Source organism: Pezoporus wallicus, unplaced genomic scaffold (genome assembly GCF_028554395.1).
Source record: "Pezoporus wallicus isolate ANWC-B61680 ecotype Strahan unplaced genomic scaffold, APGP_CSIRO_Pwel_v1 contig_865, whole genome shotgun sequence".
Taxonomy (NCBI): domain Eukaryota; kingdom Metazoa; phylum Chordata; class Aves; order Psittaciformes; family Psittacidae; genus Pezoporus; species Pezoporus wallicus.
This window is the reverse complement of record NW_026636827.1, coordinates 195683-222766: the sequence shown is the minus strand read 5'-3', so window position 1 is coordinate 222766 and position 27084 is coordinate 195683. Positions and strand designations below refer to the sequence as shown.

The 27084-nt window shown below is 39.9% G+C and overlaps 1 protein-coding gene across 1 annotated transcript in view; it reads right to left on the bottom strand.

The window, feature by feature from the left end:
• LRP1B (LDL receptor related protein 1B) overlaps positions 1-27084 on the bottom strand; it is a 781126-nt gene that overhangs the window by 670835 nt on the left and 83207 nt on the right. The window lies entirely within an intron of this gene.

Genomic DNA, 27084 nt, shown 5'->3' with positions numbered 1-27084 from the left:
TAGCTGTTATTAGTGATTATAGTGTGGTCGTGTATCACTTCAAGCTTGATTTTGCAGACAGCCCCCATCACTGGCAATCACAAACATTATTTTGTCATGATTTTATATTAATAAAGAGTGTTAGTCTGTAAACTGTTAGTGTTGGTCCTTCGTGGGCACTAGCAGCTGCCAGCAGTGGATAACATAAAGGGGAAGACCCGATGAGGGGCCCCCTTATGCTGTTGGAGTGTTTCCCTCAACAAGTCAGTTGAATCGCCCTCCAGACTGTTCAGTGAAGGGTCCCTGTAACAGGATGCTGACAGACTGGTCACACACAAGGGTCTCAGCTTTCCCGGGGTGCTGGTAGATAGATCAAACACTAGGGCTTGAGAAAATCTCCTTCCCTTCACGTGACACTGGTGTATCCCAGGCTTTCTGGAGGTCTGCTGCAGGGCCCAGGGGCTATAGAGCTCCCCTGTCTTGAGGAGACACATGCTGAGGGTCCTGGACCTTGCACAGATAATTTTTGGGTGTTTAGAAGATGGCAATTGCCATACTTCAGCAAAGTAAGCATAATTCTTCCCATCACAGATGCACTGACTTGATAACATATATGTACTAATTTTCTCAGAAACTTTGTTAACTTTTTATACCAAGTTTCAGTCCACAGAACATGTGAGTTGTGCAGCAACATTAGGATGGAGCCAACCTTCTTTCCTTCCCAAATGTGGTATTACTAAAGTCAATCGAGTGACAGCCAGCTACCCAAGCAAGAATGAAAGTTAGAGCAAAGTAGTTTGGATTTCAAAGACTGAGGTGTTTCCTAGCCATTTAGCTGACAGGACGTGGTTAGTTTCCATAATCTTTAGGCGCTATACTAAGTACGACTTTTACAACAGCAAGTTGCAGGTTTCAAAAACCTGGCCACAAAGAAAATAATCTTCAGGTTTCCCAGTTTAGAACAGCATCATGAACCCATGGAAAACAAACCACGGCACTTGGGAAAGCACTCGGAAGACCTAAAGAATAATATATAATATTATATATTATTATATAATAATATTTATTGGGTGGGGAGAGAGAGGGAGAAAGAGAGAGTGAGACCCACTTGGAACAAACTTGCTACCAAGAGAGAACTGCAGGTAAATTGACCTGCTCAGCAGGAATAAATCAGAGAAGTTAATGAAGAAAAACACTTTTTGTCTCCATCTATTGGTCAAAAGTCAATTTAGCTGCTGTTTGGGCATATATTTTGCAGTACTATTCCAGAAAGGACATCTGCATACTGAATACCCTAATATCCCCATCTTTTCTATCTTGTGATGAGCCTTTCTGATGCCCTAGAGCACATTCTCCATCTGCCTGATAAAAGCCTTTTTGTACAGAATGCAGGTGTCCAACTTCATTATTTGCTTGTAGGGCTGCAATAATGCAGCAGTCGCTAATAAAATGTGTTCCTCCCTGAAAAATAAAGTATGTGCCGTTACAAAAGGAGAATATTACGGATAGCATCATAAACTGAAGAGGTAATTTGGGTTGTTAACTAAGCACAGGAGTCAGAATAGCATACCACAGGATGATCTTGATTTCTGGTGACCTGGAAATTGGAATCATTGGGGTCTTTTGTATAAGAAACATAAATGTAAGAATCTGGACCAAAAAGAACTGTTGGGAATTCTTCAGTCAGGAAAGACCATCAGCACTTCAAGAGAGAAGGTACAAAGCGAATAAGCAGCTATTTAAACGTCAGCAGCATGCTTTTTTTTCCCTTATTTTTAACGTTAGCATTCACAACAAAACAACCTGTATGTAAGTTAATATTGGCATACTGTCTCTGCTCAGAAAGCATTCCTGCTGCATTACAGAAGGCAGCTGGGTGGCACAGTAAATGTGTCATTTGCTATTTAACATCTCTGTGACCTGGATTTAAATTCAGAGTCTCACAAAATGAGACTTCAGTTCCCTCAGAAGGCTATTAAGACACACACAGAAAGACTTGTGAGGCATCCAAAGCCAGAGGGAACGCGCTCCCTGTGCTCGCCCCTGTGGATGCACACCCTCAGGGGCTGCAAGGGAAGGGGGAGCTGGATAATTTTTATTAAAAGGATGCCTTCAGTTTGGAAGAAAGGCACCCAACTGCTGTGAATAAACCTTCTGTTTATTTAAAAGTTTACCCACAGTGCTTTAACCTCCCCATGAGAAAAGGCATTTGATATGTTGCTGCCCATCTTAGTGCCTCACCACAGAGCTTTACAGGTCTAATTGTCTTCCTATCCACAAAAAGTAAAAAGGAGAGCTGTGAAAAGATCAACAATTCTATATTCTCTCCCTTAAAGCATCATTACCCACCATCTACTGCATAATATTCCCAACCTTGCTGGTGCATCTGCATATGAGAATGAATTGCCTGCCTTACCTTTAAGAGGCTTATCTTTATATTAAGCTCAAAACTCCCTTTTTTATTAGTTTTACATGCACCACCTTAAAAGTATTAAAAATTCAGCTTCAGCATGATTCAAACTTTCATTATTGCATCCAATTATTACCTTTTTGAGAACTGGCCCAGCAAGATCTGGGTACCAACAGCCAGGTGTGCTGGCATCTCCTTACCATCACATACCACAAGTGATATGAACGAGCCCCTCTCCCAAATTTCTGTGCCCTCTATCCCATTCCCAGTGTAATAACATGCTTTAACCCTCATCACATGCCAGCCTAGATCCCTGCAGCTGCTGCAGTGATCCTGCCCTGACCCTGCCGCCAGGCTCCCGTCCTCTGCAACCAGGCGCATCCAGCACCTATCCCAGGTGAACTTGAAATCACCTATCCCAGGTGAACTTGAAATCTTCTCCTACTTCGTATATACTTTTTTTCCTTTTTGTTTAATGGATTCGGATTGATTCCTTGGTTCCCTGATTACCAAGTGGGAGCCCATAGTGGTGCTGGCATAAAGAAGGAAGTACAAAGGCATCATCTACGTACAGGCTTAAATTTATCCTGACCAAATCCTAGACACAAACCCCAGAAATTCAGCTGAAAGCAGAGGTACTTGTAACATCTCCAGGTAAATAAAGTTTACATAGAATTTGATTTTGCCATAATTTCCTTGAAAAATTGAAACAAATAATTTTGTTTCTGATAGCAGAAATTTAACTAAAGTTCTCAATTGTCAACCTGAATCAAATCATTCAATAGCAATGAACACCTCTCTGAACCGCCACGGGGTCTTTTCATTTTTATTTAAAAAACTTATTGTGAAGCATTTCTAACTATAACAAAGAATGAGCTGAGTTGCGAGTAATGCTGAGAGGTTCTTGAGAAAGCAGCAATCAGAACCACAGCTATATATTTCAGGACACTTTTATTGGTCTTTTACTTTTCTATCTGGAAGTTAGGACCAAAATTAACTCTCAAAAAACTCCTTGGACCCACTGATATCTGTGTCTATATCTCACAAAGTAGCAGTGGCCTGGTCAGCTTTTGCTCCCTTCCTTACTGCTGCCCTGTCCTGCTGCAGGGGCCAGTACCTTGTCCATTTTCAGCACAAACCTCCTTCCCAAAGCACCTTATTACTATTTTTCTTATTATATGAAGTGTCTCCTTCAGCACAGACAAGTCCTAGAGCTATCTGAGGTCTGGCAGCACTAGACCAGGCTGCGCCGCAGCTATTCCTGCTCCCCATCATCCAGGTCTGAAGGTGCTACCTGTTTCCTCAGTCTCACTCACATTCTCCCACCTTTTTCCTATTTTATTGCATTAACCATTACAGTATGCTATGCAAAAGAACAGCTCTCAGCAGGAGACCCAGTCTTCAAGCTTTGGCCATGCCAGGCATTTTCTGCTGGTAGCTAGCATAAGGAGATCCCACACTCTGTGGGCCTCATGTTGACCCAACTGAGACTCCTTGCATCTCTCCATAGTTTGAGTGCATACACATAGTTAAACCCATATAGTTGTCTATTTACATCCTCAATTTTATCTGTGTTTTGTCACTGTCACCAAGAGGTATATGTGCTAAAACATGGACAAGCCCCAGGTTTCATCACAGATCTCTTCCTTCTAGAGTTTCTTTTATTTATTTTCCTGTAGAAAACTCTCACTGGGATGATATCCACTCTTTGGGACTGGGGAGAACAACAAATCATGTGCTTCAGAATAAATCAAAGCATAAAATTACATTGTCTCTGGCAAGAGAAAAGATTTGATTATCTTAATTTCCATACAAAGAAATTAGAGGAGAACTTGCATTTGAGTTTAAAGGCCTGACTTGTTCTCAGTTGAAATGTAGCAAGCAAACAGATATGTCCCTCCAATCTTATCCTGATAGGAATCAGTTTGAACTGATTTGTCCCCTCCCTGGTGACAGGGAGTGAATGCCCAGCCCCTGCAATTGCAGATGTAGGCTATTTCGTTCTGTGCGGCAAATCAGTGGGGATTTTATGTGTAGCAGGAATTGAACTGTGCATCTCTCCCAAATGACGGGAAAATCACTCCCCATGAAGGTAAGGCTGTAGAAGGAATCAAAGTACAGTACAAAGAACACTATAAATAAAGGTCACCCTCTCTATATAATTTTCTCCAGAGAAAGGATAAACTTGGAGACATGTTGAAAACAGATAATTGCATTGTCTGATGCACATTTGCAGTCTATAAAAACTTGTATTTCAAAAATATCATCCAAGCTAAAGATGGGCTATATAAGGATTAGCTATAAAAGTCAGTAGTTAATGATTCACCATAATGCATGATTTAGCTGTAAGCTAGAAAAACATAAAAATAGCTCAAGAAACTAATTTCTTATGCTGTTTCAGGCATACAGATGATTTAAACTCAGGCATTTCCATATTCTTCAGATCCCTGAGCAATGGCATCTGATAAGAAACCAATCTGTTTAGACATTCTCTTTCTAGGGTAAATAACGACACTTTATGACATCCTGGAGAAGATTGTGTAGTTCTATAATTGGTAATTTTGTACAGCTTGCATGAGGTCTGTATCATCTCACAAGTTTCATAAAGCAACTGCTCTGATGAGGGTGCTATAATTGATTACACAAAATTGCCAGGGTAGAGAAACAAGCACACTATCAATTACATTGATAGAAAATTGGTGGGACCGAAGAGCGATTTATAGCAACCACAACTGAACTTCTAATGGCAGGGAGAGGTATAATACTCACGTCTTAGGCTCACCGTTAAGTTACAGATCACGTAAGAAGTGATCCTGGATATATCCTCTGTGCCAGTGGATCAGCCTGGGGCAATTTCCAATGGGACAGCACAGCTTTCTAGTGCCTATCGCAGAGAAAAGCCAGAGCTCAGCATTTAAATGCTGGTGCTTCGTTCCATGAAGCTGAATCCTGAGCTGTTTCCCTGGATCTCCATTAAGTGATGCCAGCCTGATACCAGCTTTGTTATTGGCATCTTTACTCTCCTGTTCACCTCACTCAGGAGGCTCAGCCCTCAGTCATAGGGCAAACCTCGGCAAACACCGTATCTGCTTTTGAATTCCCTAACATTTCTCTCTGTGAGTGAATGAGATTTTTAGCCATCAGGTTCAACTCTTGACAGATTTATCTCTAACTGAGCAGAGAGTTTGTGATTTCATAGACTCAGGTGATGAGGCTCAAATGAGCTCAAATGATTTTCTGTATGTTACAGTGAAAGAGGGTCCATACTGCCCTTATTTCACCACAGCAGCTCAGGTCCTGTAAGGAGTCTTTCTGCTTCTCAGCTATTGGAAAGAGAAGATTAGACGGACGATATAGCAGCAAACTTTCTGTCCTTCTCATGCATTTTGGATGAAGTCTGCATCTATATCCACTATTTTCCTGGCATTGGCACAGAAAATAACAAGCTTGTTACACGATCTCCTGAAATTTTATCCTATTACCATTAGTGGTACAAGTACAGAAAATTTCTTACACAAATGAAAATGTACAGCTAATTCATGTTTAGCCTTTCAGTGTTTCAGACAGACACACTACTACGTATGTCATACCACAGTCCCAGACACCTTTCCTCACCCGCTGCTGGGAGCCCTAAGTGTTAATTGAAACCTTGCTATTGCAGAAGCAATGAGACAATTAATAAGCAGAACTCTGCTGATAAACTAGTGAAAAAAAAAATGAAGAAGATTCTTACACTTAAGATATATATATATATAAAGTGCACATATATGATAAAATATATATATACACACACACTACGCTTCTTCCATATATATGTGTATACTTTATACTGCTGCATCTCAGACTGACATCAGGAGGAGCCATGCCGGTTCTTGAACTCAGACTTCAGTGTTTTTGTAAACACCACAAAAAAAACCTGAAAGCGCTTGTTATATCAAATTCTTACACCAAAATCTTTTATGTAGCTTCAGAGCTTCCCATAAAGACATTAAGCACAGTTAAGAAAAACAACAGTCTTCCAGGAACTGCATTACAATGACTCTTTTCTGACAACAGTCATCAGAGAATCTCTTTAAGATGTTTGATGTGGTAAAATATGTAAACAACATACAGTTGCTAGGAGATAAAAAACTGTGAAATTGTGAAAATATTGCAATCTGCTGCTTTGAATCTGCAAGGTCAGCTGTATTTTTCATAAGGATAACTTATTTATTTTGTGTCCATGCTAAAAATGAGTTTCTGTGCAGGTTACCTCTTTACTTAATACTAGCTGACCAACTGTACCTATAAATTGGTATTTATTACAAGGTTGGTTAACTTCCTCAAAGAGTTTACAGCCCTTTAATTATGTTTTGCCAGACTAAATAAATACACTGCACACTACTCCTTTCTGCTGAAACTTGCAAAGGGTCTACAGTCAACACTTCTGTATCCATTTATTTAAGCATTTCATTAAATGTTAGATATGTCTCTTCTTAATGAAAAATGCTGTAACATGAGAATGAAAGTGTGGCTTACTGTCCAATTAACAAATCTAGTAGCTTACTCTGTCACTCAATAAATGATAATGCATTGCTCATAAATCAGGGAGAGAACTACTTAGGCATAGACCTTGCAATCAATGCTACAACTATTGGCTGCTCTCCACATAATCCAGTGCTAAATGTGCAGCATGATTTTATTCCAGTAACACATTAACAGAATGTAAAACCATTTTAACTTTTGTAAATGGTCTAACGGCATCGCAGCAAAAAGCATTTGACCATTTTTTAAAATAAATGTATCCTGATGACGAATGTGTTTAGCAATTTTAGTGATGATCCAGCAACATGAACTAACTATAACCTTTTAGTGCTTTTTCATCCATATGTTCCAGATGGGCTTTCCACCAACTTAGGTGCACTGGCTAGGATTCAATTTTCTTATGGATATTAATTATTCTGTGTTTTCATGGATATTCATAGACTCACAGAATAGTTTCGGTTGGAAGGGGCCTTAAAGACCCTCTAGTTCCTGCCCCCAAACCCTGGGCAGGGACACCTTCCACTAGACCAGGTTACTCAAAGCCCCATCCAACCTGGCCTTGAATACTTCCAGGAATGGGGCAGGCACAGCTTCTCTGGCCAACCTGTACCAGTGCTTCACCACCCTCACAATAAAGAATATTCCTGGGATTCCTTTACTGTTGCATCTGCAGATGAAGACACTGCTTTTATGAGCAGCATCAGTTGCACTGTTTGAACATAAAAAGGGTGCCAGAAAGCTGTAGGTCTTTGGGGCAATGGTCAGAGGCTTTAGAATATCATTGTGCCAGTAAGCTCAGAATAAAAGCAGCAGTTTTCCCACTAACATGGCCACTAATGACTTCCAGGCAATATCCCAGTGTGAGGATTTTCCACTCCACTGTGGAAAGACGGCAACGTTTCACTTCTTGGACTTAGTTCTATACACCTTTTCTGATGTAAAGTTGTTGTGCTCTAAAAAGATCAGAGGGTATTAAACAGGGTAAGTGCTAAAAGCATCTCATGGGAACTAAAACAGAAATGTGCTAAAAGACTACAGATATATTGATAGAAAGCAGAGAGCAAGATACATAGTTTATGTCACTTTTTGTTTGACAACCCATTTCTGCTGATGCTGATGCAGACGCTATGAGGAAGTGAAGGAAGTGGAGACCCCAGTAAAAAGATATGTGGTACTGATATGTCAAACATAAAAGCCTGGTGAATCCAGCAATTTTTTTCTAAAGTGAGCTCACTTCTTTGCTAAGCAGCTTTGCTTGAGCTTTCACAGCTAGAGCTGCAGAGGAACAGTAACTGAATTATGAAAGATCCCCCTGGGATATTTGAAAGGTGAGAAGGTTCCAGAGTAATGGAAGAATAAATCCTAATTCTTACCCAAAAGAGAGAAATTGGGATAATCATGAAAATATTAGCAGAATAAGCATGCTGAATAACAGCCAGAGGATCCTTACCAAAGTCATCCTAAGTAGGACTGAGGAAACACTTAAATTAATAATATGTGTATTAGTACCGTTTCAGGATAAAATGGTGTTTATGTATCAAATCTTTCTGATCGCACAAAATGAAGAAATAGAGAGATTTTGTGTAAATTTTTTGCAGAAGTTTCTTCACTAAAAGAAATTATCTAGATGCACAATAAAAGAAAATTTTTGAAACGAGAAAACAGGCTTGACTGTTCTGCTGTACTGTCTACACAGGTACTGAAGCAGATAATTTAGATTGGTTTAGAAATATAATAAAAATACAATGTGTTTTTCCCATTCTCTTCTCTTCCTGGAAGAAGTAATGCATTCCCTAAGGGAAATAGTTGATGTACTGCCAGGGTGATGTTGGCACTACCAGTAAAGAAAAATCAACACGTGTTATTGTGAGAGGTAATGGGAAATGGGAGGGTGGAGAAAAAGAGATGTCTCTGAAACTTATCTGAATGAAAGGAAATATTAACAAAGAAAATAGATATTCTGTTACCAAAAAAAAAAAAGGATATGAATAATGTGACTTCCTGCCCCTCCACTCTGCTCTTGTGAGACCCCTCTTAGAGTACTGTGTGCAGTTCTGGTATCTCAACATAAGGACATGGAGCTGTAGGGCAAGTCCAGGAGGGCCACAAGGATGGTCAGGGGGCTGGAGCACCTCCTGTATGAAGACAGGCTGAGAAAGTTGGGGCTGTTCAGCCTGGAGAAAAGAAGGCTGTGTGGAGATCTCATAGCAGCCTTCCAGTATCTGAAGGGGGCCTACAAGGATGCTGGAGAGGGACTCTTCATCAGGGACTGTAGCAATAGGACAAGGAGGAATTGGTTGTCCTGGGTTCAGCCATCCTATGATTCTATGAAATGGAATGCAAGAAATTTCTCAACAAAGTCTCTGCCACTGACAGATGAAGAAGGACTGAACCTTCCTTCTGCAGCAGTGGAGCTGTCACTGAGACAGAGAAACATACCATACTACAGACAGAGAAACTTACCATACTACAGACAGACTGGAGCTTTCACATTTGTTCAAGCTATACCCAAACAAGACTTTAGTCAGCCATTAAGGCATAATTTAATTGAGATTTATCATGCCAGATGTGTCTTGTGAAAACTACCATCTCTCCCTAGCAGCAGGCAGTATAATAAGTAAACATAAACATAAAAGAATTATGCAAAGACCAACAGTTCAGTGAAGCAGGAGAATGATTACTTATCATCATCAGTGGCCAAACAGGCATGAGATGAAACAAACTTTCTGAAGTGTTTTAACAGCTCCAGTGTTGCTTGAGTGTTGGGGAATAACCTTAATGCCAACAGGCATGTATCTGGCCTCATCTAATCTCAGGCTCCATTACAAGCTCCATTTGGGAGGACACTGTCATGAATTGCAATGGAATAGCCCAATCAGTATATTTTCCCGGAAAACTCAAGAATCCTAGAGAATGAGATGAACTTTCATTTGTCTCCTCCAGACTCCACCGTTCTCCCTTCCCTTAACCCTGTGAAGGTATCATCTCACTGCCTTTTAAAGTGCCTTTGCTCTCCAGTTGCCATATCTGATGGAAATATGTACTGGCTGAAGGTGTGGTGTTATCTTTCTTCCTCAGAAGTATTTCTTAATCAAGGTATGTAAGCAGTATACCTCGAGGGTAGGTGGTTCATTCAGGCACTGGTGTTAACTGGCTGCAGTTTTCAGTCTTGTGGCTCTATCCCTGTGAGAGGAAAATGCTGAAACTGAACACGTTTGGAATTAACTTGCTTTAACAGGAGAGCCAAGACAAAACAAATTAGGCAAATGGTAAAACTGGAACAAAAAAAAAAACAAAATCTGCAAAATCCATTTTAATGCTTTCCATTGATAATATGAACATCAAAACCACTGATACCACATGGCTATCATGTGTGTCAATGGCTTTCGGCAAGTTCCAGCTGGAAGTGTCTTCTCCAGCAGACCATCTAAGGAAGCCAGTTCACAAATGCTGTAGTGTCCAATGCTCATAACTGATCGTACTAAGGCCTCTGGCACACAGATGCAAGTTAGAACAATAAACAAGAAGACTCCTTGGACTTTCTGGACTTGTCCACCTTAATGACCACTAAACTAACTTAAGATTTGTGACCTCACCTGATTTTACAAAACAGCCTCTATCTCAGTTTGCAAATTTCTGCAAAATACAAACGTGTAATTTTTGTTTCCCCCCATTTTTTCCACTTAATAATTTTACTTCTGAGATTGAAATAGCCATTATGTTTAGAACTAAAAAGCCTGGCAAAGTTTTATATAATTATTATACTTTTCTAATTAGGTCATTCACAGCAGTGAAGTTTTTTCCTCAGTGCACCTACCTTTCAGAGCAAGCCTTTTTCCCCTTTTCCTATTTTTAAGCAAAAGGCAGATTTAATACTTTACCTAAACAGACTAATTAGTTGGTTAGATGCTTGTAGGCTTACTGCTGAAGGAATAAGTAGATTGTATTTCATTAATCAAAATCAGCTTTAAAACACTATTACTCATAAAACTTTTACATTTTACAAATCAGCTGATATATTCGCAGACTATCCGTTAGAGGTTTGCTTGTGCCTATCTAGGATTCAACTTCTTACCAAGGTTGCTGTGTATCTAATGAGTACAACGTGTTCCAGTGACCTTCACAATGTAAAAATGTTGCCTGTGTTTAGACACAAATTGCTTTTCTCCATTTTACTCAGTGAACATGAAAGTAGTTAACATGCTATTGTGCCATGCATAATTTAATGGGATATTTATTATTCTCCTGTTCTGCTTATACAGACTTGGGGTGGAAAACTTCCAATATTTATATACTGAACTCAAAGATAACACTAGAACAGAAGCCACAAACAATACCCCCCCCCAAAAAAAAAAACAACCGAAAAACAAAATCCAACATATTAAGTAAGAGAAGGTTGTCTGTGAATAGTGGTCATGGGGTAATATATAAGGGACTTTGCACCCATGAAAAAAAAATGTCAAAGACTTAAGCAGAAGTTTTTCATTACTTGAACTGTAACACTGAATATTTCCAAAAAGCAAAGGCAGGAAAGGTACACCTTAAAAATGCACAATAGTTAAACTGTAGCCAACAAAGTATTGACTGGATTTCGCTTTGATTACTAACAGCAGAGCAATGCTCTGCCTTAGACTTCTCAGAAGCCATTTCCCAAATTGCTCGATCTCTCTAAATCTCTAAAATGAGAATAACAAGTCTTATCTCCTACTTTAAAATGCTGTGAAGATCTCTTGTCAGGTGTTTGTACAAAGACTTCCATGGCGGTTCTGAGCAAAACTGAAATCTCTGGACACTGCTGAATTTAAATAAAATTATTACTAGTGACTATTACTAATGATCAGCATCTCGCAAAACTTAACCATCAGCTGCCATTTGAATATGGCAACTGCAAGCCACCCTATGCCAGAAGTGATTTCTATCTCTAATTTATATAGCTATAAAATTTAAATGGCTCAGCCTTTCCTCCTCTGAGTTTGCAATACCTCAATGAAGACATGGCATGCCCAACATTGAAAAGATGTTATAGACTTCTATAGACATAATAGACTTCTTTTATTCTCTCCTTCCTTCCAGGGCACAGCTTCACAAGAATTTTATCCTACTCCCAAGGAGGTATGCCTCTGCTTTCAAAAGATGAAGGGAGAAGCAGCATGGGCTTTATCCATAATACTAGAGGCTAGACTAACTGGTTGAATGTTATATCCTACTGTTACCTGATATATGCACAACTTCTCCCTCAAAGCCAAGCAAACCCTGAATTCATTATAATACCATGAGCTTTAAATAAATTAACACCCAGCTTGTGCTGGGACTCGATGCATGCTGAGCAATTTGCATTCTGTACTTCCATGGATGTTTTTTTTCTCCTTTGCAACTTTCCTGTTGGCAGAAATCAAATCAGGACATGAAGGATTTCACCTAATGCTAATTATTTACATCTTCTACTTGAACATTGCTTAAAACTGACATGAAAGTTGTAAAAAAAAAAAAGTTTTAATAAAAGTTTATATTAAGTAAGGCAGAAATTAATAAATCAAGTGTGACAGAATATCCATCACACTGGACTGAACTTGGCTGTCCTAATGGCCTGGGTTAATTATTAGTCCCTTCTCCCCAGGCAGTCTGCCTCATGCACTGAGAACTGCAAAGAATTTGTGTCTCACCAACAGCATGGAAATCACAAAAATTCTACACAGTGATGAATGCTGGAGTATCAGCATAATTGCAGACTCCTGGACCCTTTCTGTAGCATACCTTGGCGCAGCCTCAATATGTGAAGTATATTATCCACTTTCAACTGGTTATATTTTCTCACAAAGCAGCCCCGGCATTCTCCAGATGTAATTTAGAACTGAACATGTCTTATATTATTTGCTGAAGAGTTTTTATATTTATTACGCTCAGGTTTTCCTCATTTCAAATGCTTTTTACTTGCTTCACTGCTCACTGCATTAACTTGGTGCAGTCTTGCAGAGAGGAAGGAAAAACACATGAAGGGTTTTCTTCCTGCAGGTACCCCATATGTACCCTTATGCACTGCACACATGCACAAGCATGCCAACCCTGTCTGCCCTTTGTGATTCTTAAACAAAGAACTTTACAGTTCTTATGAACTTTTTAAATTACGTTACTGAAGACAATTATTTCCTAATTATGTAGAATGAAAATTGACAAGGCAAAAATACAAATAAATGAAATTAATGGTTATTCTTTCAGTTAATGTAGGGCCTAGCCTGCATTTTGGTAACAAAATCTCAAAATAAATAAAATAATTCTTTCCTAACTTTAAAAATAAATACAATTCTCCTAGCGTACAACCAAATGTCCGAAGTACGAAGTCATGCAGGTCATCTCAGTGACCTTCTGATGACTCATCTGGGAAAGCATGCCCAGCACAATACCAATGAAAGAACCATAACTTTCCAAAAAGAAAGAGACGTCCTCAATTATTAACAATTTTAGGGATGAAAAATGTGCAAACCTTCCTCACAATTGAAATAACAGAACTATTCAGTGTGACGACTCATTTCACAGCCATCCCTGTTTCTTATTCAATCATGACCCCTGTGTGCAAAGAGCCTCCTGCAGCTCTGGTTTTTACCTGTCAAAGGTAAATTAATAAAGGTGGCAGTATTTGGAGTCCCCCTTCCAAACAGTCACTGAATAGAAGAACTGCCAGGTTTTGCTAACATTCTGCTATTATTTTCCTGTGGCACTAAGATGCCTTCACGACCATAAGTTTTGCGGTTTTGGGGAAATATTTTCTGATTTATCTTGGTTTAAATTTAATTGAATTCAGTTATTTATAAACTCTGTTAGCCTCAACCCTTCTCATACTACTGTACCACAGTTCTGCTGATTAAAGATCCATCTATTCCCCAGCAAGGTCAACTCACCCATGAAAGCTATTTATGTATGGGATGCAAGCTCAGGACATATTGATCCATAGGATGGAAAGAGATCATAGGGCAAAATGCCCTGACTATTTTTAGTTGTATTAATTGTTTTCCTCCCCTATCAGATAGAAGGAAATGACTGCTTTAACGCATTGTGCTGGCTCCCTTACTTTTCAAAGGAAAAGCCATATATGTCTCTATGTGCTGCAGTTTCACCGTCAGCTTTATTATACTACAGGCTTTACATCAGCAACATCAAGACAGGATCTGAATGCTGGTCATTAGGTCAGATTGATGGTCCATGCTCAGCATGCTCAAAGCAGCTCTGAAATCACCAAAGTGCCAATGTGACTTCAGGATGGAGAACGCCAACATGCAAAATATCTGATCCATCCAGCACTGCTTCTCTTGTGAGCCACTGGTATGAGGTTTTGTGGCTTTGAAGGCCAGTGCTGTGGTAAAACACAGGCGAACATTTCTAGCCCCTAACACTTTTGCTCCTGGACATTCAGAGCTGGGTCATGACGTTTAAATGGTATGTGAAAACTATTTACAAAAGCTGCCGAATCATAGGGTGAAGTCGCCTAATAGAAAAAATATATTCAGCAAAAAGCTTCAGTTCTCCCATTTACCTTCTGTTTGCAAATAAAAAACACTTCAATTTATTTGCTGAAGTATTTCCATAAAATAGTAAAGCAAACATGAACATCAATTTTCCTCCTATTGCATAAAAAAAATTGCAACCCTATACAACTCCAGTTAGAAAGCTTTTATTGCATTTATTTCCATAAGATAACATCAGAATCTGCTCTCTTTTACAAATCTGATTGCTTTTTGCCTTCTGGTTTGCTTTATCTCTTTAATGTTTATTCTTCCAGTCAGCACTTTGCAGCACTGATTGCTTCAGCTTTTTTCCCCATCAGACAAAACTTTTTCACAAGTCACAAGCTCAGAGCTGGGTTTGGTGCCACTGCTAATTCTTACCTGCATCATGCAGGGCTGCACCACCTTCCACTCACAAGTAATGTATTTCTTAAATAACTCGTCATATTCAGCATTCATATTTATAACAAACTTCTCACTTTTCTCTCCCATGCACTTAAATATCACTTAGTTTGGATGGACAACAGAGAGGTTGGTCCCACAGCGACCCTGCAACAGTGGCAGGAGTGGACAGATCCGCAGGTCCAGTGTGCCAGGACACAAGGCACTGGCTATGGGACAGGGTGGTTTAAGAAAAGGACTGTCAGACATAGCATGATTGAACACTTTGGGTAAGGAATATCATCTTGTGCCATCATCTCCTATTTCTCTCTGATTACCTGCCTGTTTGAGGTTAAGTCTTTGCTCCCTGAATGCCTGTGCTGTTTTTTATGAAGCCGCCAGCTGACATGAGATGAAAATTAACCTGAAAAAGCAATCCTCAGGAGCCGCTCTGCCACAAAACAGTCAGAAGGAAGAGATACAGAGAAATTTTCAGGCAAGAGGAACGGAGAGAGATTGTATTGTTAGCCCCAGGGCCAACTTGTTTCCAGGCTTTCAGGCAGGTAATGCTGAAGAAGTTTGTTGCAGGTATTGTTTTATGCTCTGCAGAAAACGTAGCAGAGGTCTAGATTTCCTACAAGCACCTTGTTTTAGAGAAGCAGTAAGGACTGTTTGAGCCTGCACACAGAAAGAAGTAAAAGAGAAACCATTATCAACAATGCTGCACCTCAGTATTTCAGTCTGGGGATGGGCTACACGCAACTGAAGATACTGCCTTCTTACTAGAAGCTGCATGAAGATTCTCTATGCCTTGCGCTAATAAAAATCCCACCACTCCCACAACTTACACCCATCTAGAGACCTGGGCACATAACAAAATATGGCAATTGCATTCAGCACAGATATGCACAAGTTTTGGCCTAAAAGAGGTGAAGCAGATTTCTTTTTCCTGTTTATCCTGAACTTTATGTGTAGTGCAGCTCTTTAGGGAAACTCTTTTCATGATGGAAGGTTAACTGCCTTTTCTATCATTAGTCCAAAATAAATTAAAGTTCTTGAGATGTTAAGTACTAAACCATCTGTGCTCTTCATGCTTACGGCAACCCATTGTTCTCTCCACTCCCAGAGAAGATGCAGGAGCTGCTGTCTGTTCTCTGTAGAGCTTGTGGAAAAAAACATTGAGATGGATGGAGTGGCTGCTGCCCACTCAGCAGATGCAAAGGGGACTTGTAGAACTCAATGAAAATCAGAGCAGTCCCCAAGTTGTGATAACCATGGTTCACCTAGGAATGGGCTAAGACAAAAGTAAGAAATATGAAACTTTCTGTCATGCTGCATGTCTCTTACACAACAAAGCAGCAGCTACTACAGAACAGATCCTTTTGTTTTGTGAGTATGAAAATGCCTGACATTAAGCAGCTGAGTACCCACAAAGGGAAAGCCAAATAACGTTGCAAATGCTCTGCTATGTATAACAGAGCCTTCTAAATTCATTACAGGATACCTTTCCCCGCGTATCTGTTTTGCTTATTACTATAATCAATCCTTAATTAAAAAAAAAAAAAACACAGAACAATCTAAGTACATGGCTTCTTTCACACTTGCAGAGTTAAAATCATCATAGCCCGTGTAAGTTTGGCATCAAAGCTCTTGTGCTTCTCTGTGAATATATTCCAGAAATCATTCCTTGCATCACACAGTCAGTGATCCTGCTGCAGAAGAAACACCGTCTTTGAAGGATGCTTTCATTTCCTCCTTTGTGTGTGAAAGAGCTACTGCTTGTAGATGGCATACACCAAGTCATGTCTGACTTTCTGTACTGTTGACTTTAAAGCTCCCATTCATACAACAGTGCCACAGACGAAAAAACTCGCTTTGAGAAAACTAAGCATAAGCAAATCAAAGCAAATAAATGAATGTGGCAAATTGTACCTCACAGCCCATGACTCTGTCAGAATCAAACTTACATATATCCTGTTGTCCAGAAAAGCTTCACTAATATTATTCTCTTTATTTCTGTTTTCCAGAACAATTTTGAACTAGAAGGGATTAAAACACAGCATCAGTCTTGCTGCACAGTATTTCAGTCTGCAGCTGGATCAGGCTGCAGTATGTGCAGGAGGCAGGTGAGTTAAATCTCAGAGGCGGAGAAGTATTCAGGACTTGCGAAAGAACTTAGGGTGAGACACAGAAATACTCTGGGCTACACGCTCCTGGTCCTTCTTGGTAGGGAAGGTCCTACTGTCGCTGTGAATCTGGATGAGGCTGCTCACTGAGCACAGGGCTGCCACAACAAGAAGCATGTAAATGCTCGTGATTTATAAAAACACTTAGGGATTAGCTTCTGAACAACTCGGCCAAATTTCCCCAGCAAAATCTACAAAAATAGGAACTGCTGATATTTCTCATAATTGCAAAATGAAAAATAGACATGTTTTCTGCTACAGATTGTGCCAGAACTTACAATCTGTTCGTAGGAAGCATGAAGTCATAGCATGGAAAATTCTTGTTATTGTATCTGCATTGCCCTCTTTCTGTGGTAACATTTCCAAACCACTATGAATTTACTAAACTTTAAATTCTTGCTCATCTATTACCAGCCATAAAGGTCTTAGCTTCATTATGCAACTGTTATTTTGATTAATTTTTTGAGACTTCAACATAATTTTCTTCATGCAGAAAAAGAAAAGTTATTGAAAATGACAACTTTTAATTGGGTTGAATGAGCATATCTCCATCACTCGGTTAGAGTTATAATTTTTGCTTCCTAATACAGAAACCTACCTGCTTTTTGTCAAAAGGAAGGCACATTTGCTTTTATTTTTGCACATATATTTTAGGTAAAACAACATAAAGCATTCTAGGAGCAGCCAGATCTTTTCAAAGCTAACTTGCATTTGAGCTTTTTTACTGTATAGCAAAAAAAAAAGTATAAGCAAAAATAACTATACATGCATCATCTAGCAACTTTTAAGAAAAACTTTTAAGATAGAAAAAACTTTTAAGAAAGAAAAAACTTTCAAGAAAACCTTGGAGAAAAAAAAAAATCCAATGTTTAAAAAAATAATTATTGTAATAGGCTTTGCTATTTATGGGGACACTTAAATTTCAGGTAAGCCTGGGGCCCACCCAGCTTAAGGAAGGTGGTCTGGGTACACAGGGCACAATGAGAACCACAAAACTATCTTGATCCATCTTTCGGCTAGTTCTGCGGGAGCCACAATTTAGTATGCCTTGGTCTGCAGGATGCTTTTAAGGTCTTTTATGAATGCTCCATGCCACAGTTAGGAACACCTCCTCTGTCACAGCACAAGGTACAGATCTGGCCACAAAAATGACTGTGGTCTACATTTTGACTAAAACCTTGCCTTGAATCTTGAGCTTGCAGCTATTGTCAAGCTTCTCATAAAGATGAGCATGAGCTGATTAACACGGACACCTCTTCTGATGTCAACCAATTGATTTTTATGGGTGAAAGCTTGCCATGAGCAATGCTACACAAGCACCCTCCAAGCCTGTACATCTTCCCAAAGTTTTGGTGCAGTGTTATTAAACGCTCCCATTGCACAAGAGCAATCTGCCAGCAGAGGACATTTGTCAGTGAGGGACCAGCTTCAGCCAAACAAGACACCATTGAAACTGGAAAACTTTTACTGAGCTGTGCTGGGGACACTACAGCCAACCCCTCAACAACTTGCAGCGTGTCCACAGGGACCACCTCAGCCTCCCACTGCTGGCACCTCAAAACCACAGCAAGTCATTTTAGTAACCAACCTACAGAGTTATGGTGAACTGAAACCTAAGGGAAAAGTAAGGTTTTAATGTAATGCACTTTAATTACTAATTTTTCCTTTATTTTCCACTGCTAATGACATATGCAGGAAAATGGAATTTTGTTTCTTAAAACCCCAAAGTTCCTGATACTTTCCACCATGTCCTTTAATTAGAAGCTATGATTGCTTAATCTTATAATTTCCACAGCATAGGGCTACAAGTAAATATAAGCTTTTTGGAACACACACATGTACAATGCCCTAACACTTCCCTGCGAATAAAAGCAAATGCTGGAAATGCATTTCATACACAGAATACTCCCCAAAGTCTTAATAGCTACTGATTTAGTTTTAGCAGCTCTTGAAGAGTTAAACACTCCTGAGGCTTCATATGCCACAAAAAAACAAACATTTCCATTTCTGCATATTCACTTTGCTTACATAGGTAAGAGAACATGTTTCAGGGTAAAGGAAAGAGCAAGAAAGGATAAAGATAGGCCGTGATGCACAAAGCAAGATAAACCACCTCAGTTTAATGAAGACTGTCAGAAAAACTTGGAAACTATCTTACAAAAAGGAGGCAAAGGAAGCCAGACTTTGCTCTCGCACACTCTCTGTGCTAGGCTTTCCCCACTTTGTCTCCCAACATTTTTCAACCTATTGGACTAGATAAGCAATGCTTCCCTGTCTTTAATATATCTTTTACTTTTTCTTCTGAAAAAGACAGACAATGTATTTTGAGTAGGTGAAATCTAAAATATTAACTCTATTTGTCTGCTCTGGTTTTCGAACTAATATATTTTGTGTGAGTATTGTCTATGACTACACTGGTAAATTGAGACAAATTACTTCAACAGCTAGGAGAAGGGCTGGGATATTGGACCTTCTTTGTCTATACCCTGCATCTCTGCAGAGCTCCTCTGAAGATGTGGCAAGAGCTAATTTAAGTGTATATAACTCTAGGTAAGTTGTATTTACATTTTTTACAATTATTTCATTATTACTATTGAATCAAAAGCATTTGTTGCTTTGGGGGTTTAGATTTCATAATGTATAATTTGTATTACCTTGTGTTTGTATAAATCATAGAATCATAGTGTCCTGGGTTCAGCAGTAGCAGTCGTTTTTCTCCTTCTTGGTAGCTGGTGCAGTGCAGTGTTTTGACTTTCGGCCTGGGAACAGAGCTGATAACAATGATGTTTTTGTTTGGCCAAGGACTTTGTGAGCCTCATGCTCTGCCAGGGAGGAGGGGAAGCCGGGAGGAAGCTGAGACAGGACACCTGACCCAAACCGACCATATTACAGCACGTCATGCCCAGGATGTAACTGAGAGTTACCCGGAAGGGCTGGGAGACTGCAGGGTTGGAGGAGGTATCGGTCAGAGCTTGGTTGGGCTGGGGGGGCGAGTTACCGGTTGGCTGGTGGTGAGATGTCATATTTTCTTCCCTTGTTATTTCCTTTATCATTATTATTAATGGTGGTAGCAGCAGTGATTTGTGTTATACCTTAGTTACTAAACTGTTCTTATCTCAACCCATGGGAGTTGCATTCTTTTCGATTCTCCTCTCCGTCGCACCAGGAGTAGGGGGAGGGAAAGAAGGGGGGGTATGAGTGAACGAGCTGCCTGACTGGGTTTAAACCACGACACATAGAATAGTTAGGGTTGGAAAGAACCTTAAGATCATATAGTTACAACTCCCCTGCCATAGGCAGGGGCACCTCACACTAAACCATGTCACCCAAGGCTCTGTCCAGCCTGGCCTTGAACACCACCAGGGATGGAACATTCACAGCTTCCTTGGGCTACTCATTCCAGTGCCTCACCACCCTCACAGTAAAAAACTTCTTCCTTATATTCAGTCTAAACTTCCCCTGTTTAAGTTTTAACCCATTACCCTTTGTCCTATCACTACAGTCCCTAATGAATAGCCCATCTTCAGCATCTTTACAGGCCCCCTTCAGATACTGGAAGGCTGCTATGAGGTCTCCACACAGCCTTCTCTTCTCCAGGCTGAACAGCCCCAACTTTCTCAGCCTGTCTTTATATGGGAGGTGCTCCAGATCCCTGATCATCCTCGTGGCCCTTCTCTGGAACTGTTCCAACAGTTCCATGTCCTTTTTATGTTGAGGACACCAGAACTGTAAACCATACTCCAAGTGAGGTCTCAGATGTTACACAGGCTTTAATTTTAATGAAACAAAAATATTCTTAACATGAATCCTCTTACCCTCCCAAAAAAAAATGTAAAACACGGGCTATACTGGAACTATTTTAAGTCATTGTATGAGAATATGCATGAAAGCTCATTTGTACGTCCCAAAATAGCAAGCCAGTGCTGTAACAGCTGGAGCCAGTTTTCCTTAGTGTATCCATCTGTCAAAAACTGTCAGTCTATCTTCTTCTCCTTCACTTGAACTCTGGCAGGTCAGGATTTCAAATACTAAAACCTTCCCAAGAATTTGACACTTTTTTCACCCCACCATGTGCCAACATGGGAATTCACACTTTCAAAACCTGCACGTGTAGGTGTTAATGACTGCCAGGTACCAAGCATGAGTGATGCCTGTTGTGGTGGTATTATGCCCTTGCACAGGTCTGAAAAATACTCACTGCAAGGTGAGGACTAGAAGAAAACAAAGCCTTTGACCTTGTGCAGAACCAGACATTTCTCCAGCTGCAAGTCTTCTGCTTCTGATTTTCAAGACCACCACAGAAATAACTGCTACACCTCTCCCAGTCTTCTTCTCTTTGCCCTTGGATGAAGGCTGCTCTTCCTGCAGATCTCCCAAACCACAACAGGTGAGCAGAGACATTTAGATGGCCTCTGCAATTATTCTGACAGCATTACAAAAAAATGCTACATTGCAGGAATGCAAGTTTGGCCTCTCAAGTCCATTATGCTTTGACTGTGTAAGAGTTGCCAGCAGTCAGCATTTGCAAGCAATTAATATAAAGCACTGTGAGATTCAGGATACCATTACTCTTCCCTCATTAGCCTTATATACTTGCCTTTGACAAGTCTGTGGTTGGCAAAATCTGACTTTTAAGAGCTTCTACAGTACAGTTTTACCTTCTAGTATGTTGAAATTTCCAGAGTGCATATTGAAAAAGCAATACATCAATAACAAGGAGCACCCTGTCTATCCTGAAAGGATTACTGAGCATGGAGGGGCTCACAGGCTGCATAGCAAAACCTGACACACACAATTAGGACAGTCCTGGAATACTGTGCTGATAGGAAATACAGAAATGCTAACTCTCAGAGAGATGGATGGTTCTTAAGAGAGCAGATGAAACCTTTAAAGGTAAAAACTCAAGATGCTCCTACCAGCATTTCCCATACATATTTCCTATATATATAGTCCTATATATAAAGCCAAGTTTCATAAGTGAACACATACACAAGTCCACCATTAGTGACATGAAAAATGTCTTTGGGGAGAAAGCGACACACAGCAGGAAAGGACAGAGAGTAAACACTTGTCCATTATTCTACCCCATCCCAAGTATTGGCCACAGCAGATAAAAGAGGAAAAAGATGCAAATATTATCATGCCATGTTCATCCAAAGCTGGTAATTCTGGGAATATTATACCTGCAACATTCTTGTTAATCTTCTAGAACCAGTATGTCGTAATTATTTATTAACGAAAATTGGCTGAAATATGTCCTTCAGGGACTACAAATACTCAAAAACCTCTATTCTAATCAACACACCCATTCTTTGAAGTACACAATTATTTAAGTTGAGAATTTCTGGAACAATTTACAGGCCTCTTGCAAATGGATATAATAGATTTTATTAGTTTGTTTTTATTAAGCAATGAAATCACTGGTTTCAGCAGATAACACAAGTAGCATTGTAGCAATGGGCAGTCATTATTTCCATGTTGATATTTATCAAGTGCCGTGTTTCACAGAAAGGTGCTGCAGCTCCACCAGGAAAACAAATTAATAACAGCTAGTTTAGGAATCTGCATTTATTCCCCAGTGTTTTACTTAAAGGAAGCTCTTTCTAAAAACAAAAGCATAACACTCAAAGATCAGTAAATCAGAAGAACTCAAAGGCCTATTTATGTTTTGAACCACTAAATCTTTTAAGCAAAAGGCACTAAGGCTGCAAAGGCTGACCCTGTGTGCAGGGATCCAAAATGGAGTATCAGGCATAGTGAGGAGGAATGAGCAAAGTGATGATTCTTTGATTGACAGCAGGGGTAACAGTGTTGTCTTGACCTTGAAATAATGTCCAGAAAGCTCAAACTGTTGGAAGAGTAAAGCACAGCCTCAGAACATTGAGTCTCTGCACTACTTCATACACAGTTATTGACATGTAAAAGCATTTTTACATACAAACTTACTCTCTCCTGTTCTTCCTCAAAAGCTTGATGAGAATCGGTGCTACTGCTTAAAAATTATCTGCATCCATCCTGCTACCAACTGCCCCCATAGCTGCTTGTCCAGGCTTTTTATTTTCAATAAGCTTTTTCCTGAAAACATATCTTTATTTATCTGTTCAAATTAACCCAGAGATGGTATAACAGGGGCTGATCATTACTGAGTGACATCTTATCAGAATTCTTCATTTCATTTTTGAAAAGTGCTTAAGTGCTTCACAAATTTCACAAACATGGATCACATTGTTAGAATACAGCCCCGTGGTGAGCTCCTCGGTAGCCTCTTCACTGGCATGGCAACATCGTGCAATGCTGACAACAGCAACAACTGTCTGTGCACACTCTTGATGGCTTTATGCAGGCAGAACAAACAGTAGGAGTTATTTTTGGCTTACTCCTGCAAATATGTTTGTATTATTATGTTCTCCTTTGAGGCACAGATAGATCATGATCAAAGATAGTGTCGAGCGATTTCTCCCTTTGAAGAGATGAAGCTTTCTGTTTCATCACTTATAACAGAGATGTCCATTTGTCCACAGTTGAACAGGGTTTTGTTGAATTAAGGCTAAGGCTGATCAAACTTAGTCTGAAGAGAAGTATTATGGATAACAGATCACTGCCTCTTTCTCCATCCCACAGAACTTGATGTTTGAGATAAGAGATTCTCCTCATCTCATCTTAATAATACTTAGCACTTTACAAGCTCTGCTTCAAAGCATTATACAGACATGAACTGCCAAAAAGCTGCAGCGAGATAGCAAGGTATTATCATCATGTAAAAGATTTTATAAATAAATAAATAGACCTAGTGAGCTTCAGTGACAGCTCAGGATGGACAGAAACTCTGGGTCACAGCTGGAATTAGATCACGGAGGTTCTTTGCTGCCAGTTTAATCTCTAAATATCATTTTACCCCATCTGCCTCCTCTGGGTATTAACTATTTATAGAAGTAATGTCTCCTCCTCCCTCTACCCAGATTCTTCATTTTCAATGTTACTAGCATGATAATTACACAAAATTGAACTATTAGCACCAATTTTTATTCAAATCTATAAACTGTGAAGCATAGCCTCAGTGTCATATTGTCTACACGAGAAAAAGGGCAAGATTTAATTGAATATGACTTTTCATCTTTACCTAATTCATTTCTTAACGACCTCACGGCACTTGTAATATTTCTCCTCTTTTAAGGGGTGGAAGAATTGCCAATTCCTCTGATTTGGTCCCTGCTGTGCTTTCTTCTTACAGCAATAACTTGTATGCAACTGGGACAATCCAGCCCACTCACACAGGCAGCCCCCAGAGAATGGCAACAGACCAGAGGAGCTTGAGACAGCTCCCATGGTTGGCCCTGTTTGCAGCATCTTGCATCTGGTGCCCTGCCTTGGCCACCAAATTTACTGGCAGTAGGAAAGAGAGCAACATGATGATACAATTCCCCAGCCATCTGGCTATGGTGCTGGTTTTCTTAACCTTGTATATGCTAAATAGTATAATAAATTTTGAAATAAAGACTTTGAGATGGCTCAAGGGATCCTTTATTATGACAGGATGAGTCTGCTGTGAACAAACATTGCCAGTGATATGTTATGTATCTCTGAGTGTACCTGCACCCTGTTATTTCAGTTTTAGGTTTTCTAGGCAAGTATCTCTCTTTGTAAACTACTTTTTGTTGTGTAACCCTGCTCTGTGCACTCAGACCTATGGCTGTGAAATAAATACATCAGTTGGGGAACTGTAACCACATGATATACAGAGAGCAACCTTCTTGGGGAGTTGGGAAACTTGAAAGTAATTTTTGCTTTCCCCACTGATCTGACCCTATTACTTCAGCAGATGAGAAAACAAACAAAATGAATTCCCCTGCACGATGAGACTCTTGTTTAGGGACAAGGTAAGTAGGGAGTCTGTGCCATGAATTGCTCCAGCTCATCAGTACCAGAGATGGCTCACTCACCACAGGGTCTGCAGCATACCCAGAGGTATGACAGTGATGCAGCAGTCCTAGTTTTCAGGCCATCAGGTAAGGGCTTTCCACTGAACAGTGGTTCAAGTGGCTCAGTGGCTCAAACGCTGTGATCATGGTAGACAAGAGGCAGAGAGAATGATGAAAGAGGGAACAACACACTAATATGAAGGGAGTGGGTTCTGGGTTTGTTTTTAATTCTGCCACTGACTTTGGCCTTGAAGAAATCACTTAATCTTCTACCAACTCCATCCCCTAACTATGCATACTGGTGAACTGCCTGGGTTAGAAACTGTCTCCTAACAGTTGCAAACAAGTTTTGACTGGAGCTTCTTAGTACTACCTAAAGCTAATAAAACAATAGTCTCTTCAGAGTACTAAACTGGAAAGAGAAGATGGAAAAAGTGATCCCAATCTCCTGCAGTGACTATTCCAGTCCTGTTTCTGTACTCCACAACACACACTCTCCTGAGGAACCACCAAAACCAGTCAGGTCACTTTCCAAGAAGATTCTTCTTCTAGAGCAACTGAAAGCAGAAAAAAGAGCCTTTTATTCTTTTTACTACTGATTCAGTATCTATTTTAATCTAAATACAATTTTACAAAATCAGGGGACATACTCATTTAAAGTCACCCTTTTTTTGTGAAGCGCAAGTCTTGCTTGTTGAGTCCTTCACAGAATCGCCAGTCTTAACTTTGCTAATGAAAACATTTTATTCTTTCCAAGACACTGCGCAGCTCCTTAATGAATTCTCTGCTGTAATTATATTTGTAAATTGTCTGAGTTATGTTGGCAAAGTGAACCTACCAAGAGGAAAGGAAAAAGCACATCTGCAAGATCAGGATTGTTCCATAAGGGTTTTTCCTTGTTTCTTCCTATTTTTGTCATTTTTTTTGTTTGTTTTCATTACCAAATTCAAAGCTACTGTTCATTGCTACACTACTTCACAATTAATTGCAATTAATTAACCTTTGAGAAAACCTGTAAGTTGCTGTTACAAGCTCCTTTTTTCCTGGTCTGCTTTTCTCACGAGACTGTTCTGGGGAGATGTTGGGCTAAGGAAGGATTAAAAAATCCCTGATACCAAGACTGAATACTAATTCACTTGAGATTTCATCTGAATTTCCCACCTTAAGCTGCTGTCCTTCCTCTTTCTAAAAACTCAGAAAGCACAATCATGAAGAAAAATAAAGGAAATAATTTCTTGTCGTTGATTTCTTCACTTTATCTTTCTGTTAAATAACATATGCTGTAACTGCTCTTTTCTAGAGAAAGAGCCTAATCAGCAAATAAATACTTAATGGAAACCTGGCTAGGAGCAGAGATTTGAGGAAATTGGTGCCATTTACACATTACAGAGCCCATGGGGAGAAATCCTGCTCAACACAGAACCCTCTGAAAGTGGGACACAATGACCTTTCATCGTATATCTGTAATGCTGTGTACTAGGCTCCTCTTCAGCAGAATTGCCTGCAGATCCTCAAAACCAACACCTTTCTAAAAAATGTCCATTCTGCCCATAGGAGCTGCCTGATGAGCTCCCCAGAGCTAACCTGTGTCCACAGCCTCAGTGCAGTGCTCCCACACGGGCACAGGCTGAGTGAAAACACATCGAGTTTAAGGTAGGCAGAGTCCTTCACAGCACAGAGAAGCGTGATTAATCCCATAATGGGTGTTCTTCTACAAATCCTAATCACAATTGGCATTAGCTGACATCATTACTTACTTCTGCTAGCTACAATATTCCTCTGGGGAAAAAGTCTCCAATGCTTTTCCCTAAGGGCTCAAGCCCGGATGTATGGTGCCCACAAGTGACCACACACATCACAGGGTGACCAGGATTTTATATGGTACCAATGGGATACATACAGTATATCTGGACTCAAATAAACACAAGCATCCTCTGCAATGGTCTGTCAACAGACTAAGCTTAGGAAAATAATTTAATTAAAATAGGGGACACAGGAAAATGGCGTTTTCTATGTTAAAATTGCAAGCAGGGACACTTCTCATTTGTCTTTCTGAAAGAAACCCTGGGTTGTTGCAGAACAATGAGAGTTTAAGGGCTCCCAGACATGTTTTTATGTAAATCAGACTTCACGCATTATTTGAAGACACATTTTGGAATGTAATTTATTAGTGGGTCATTTTTTCC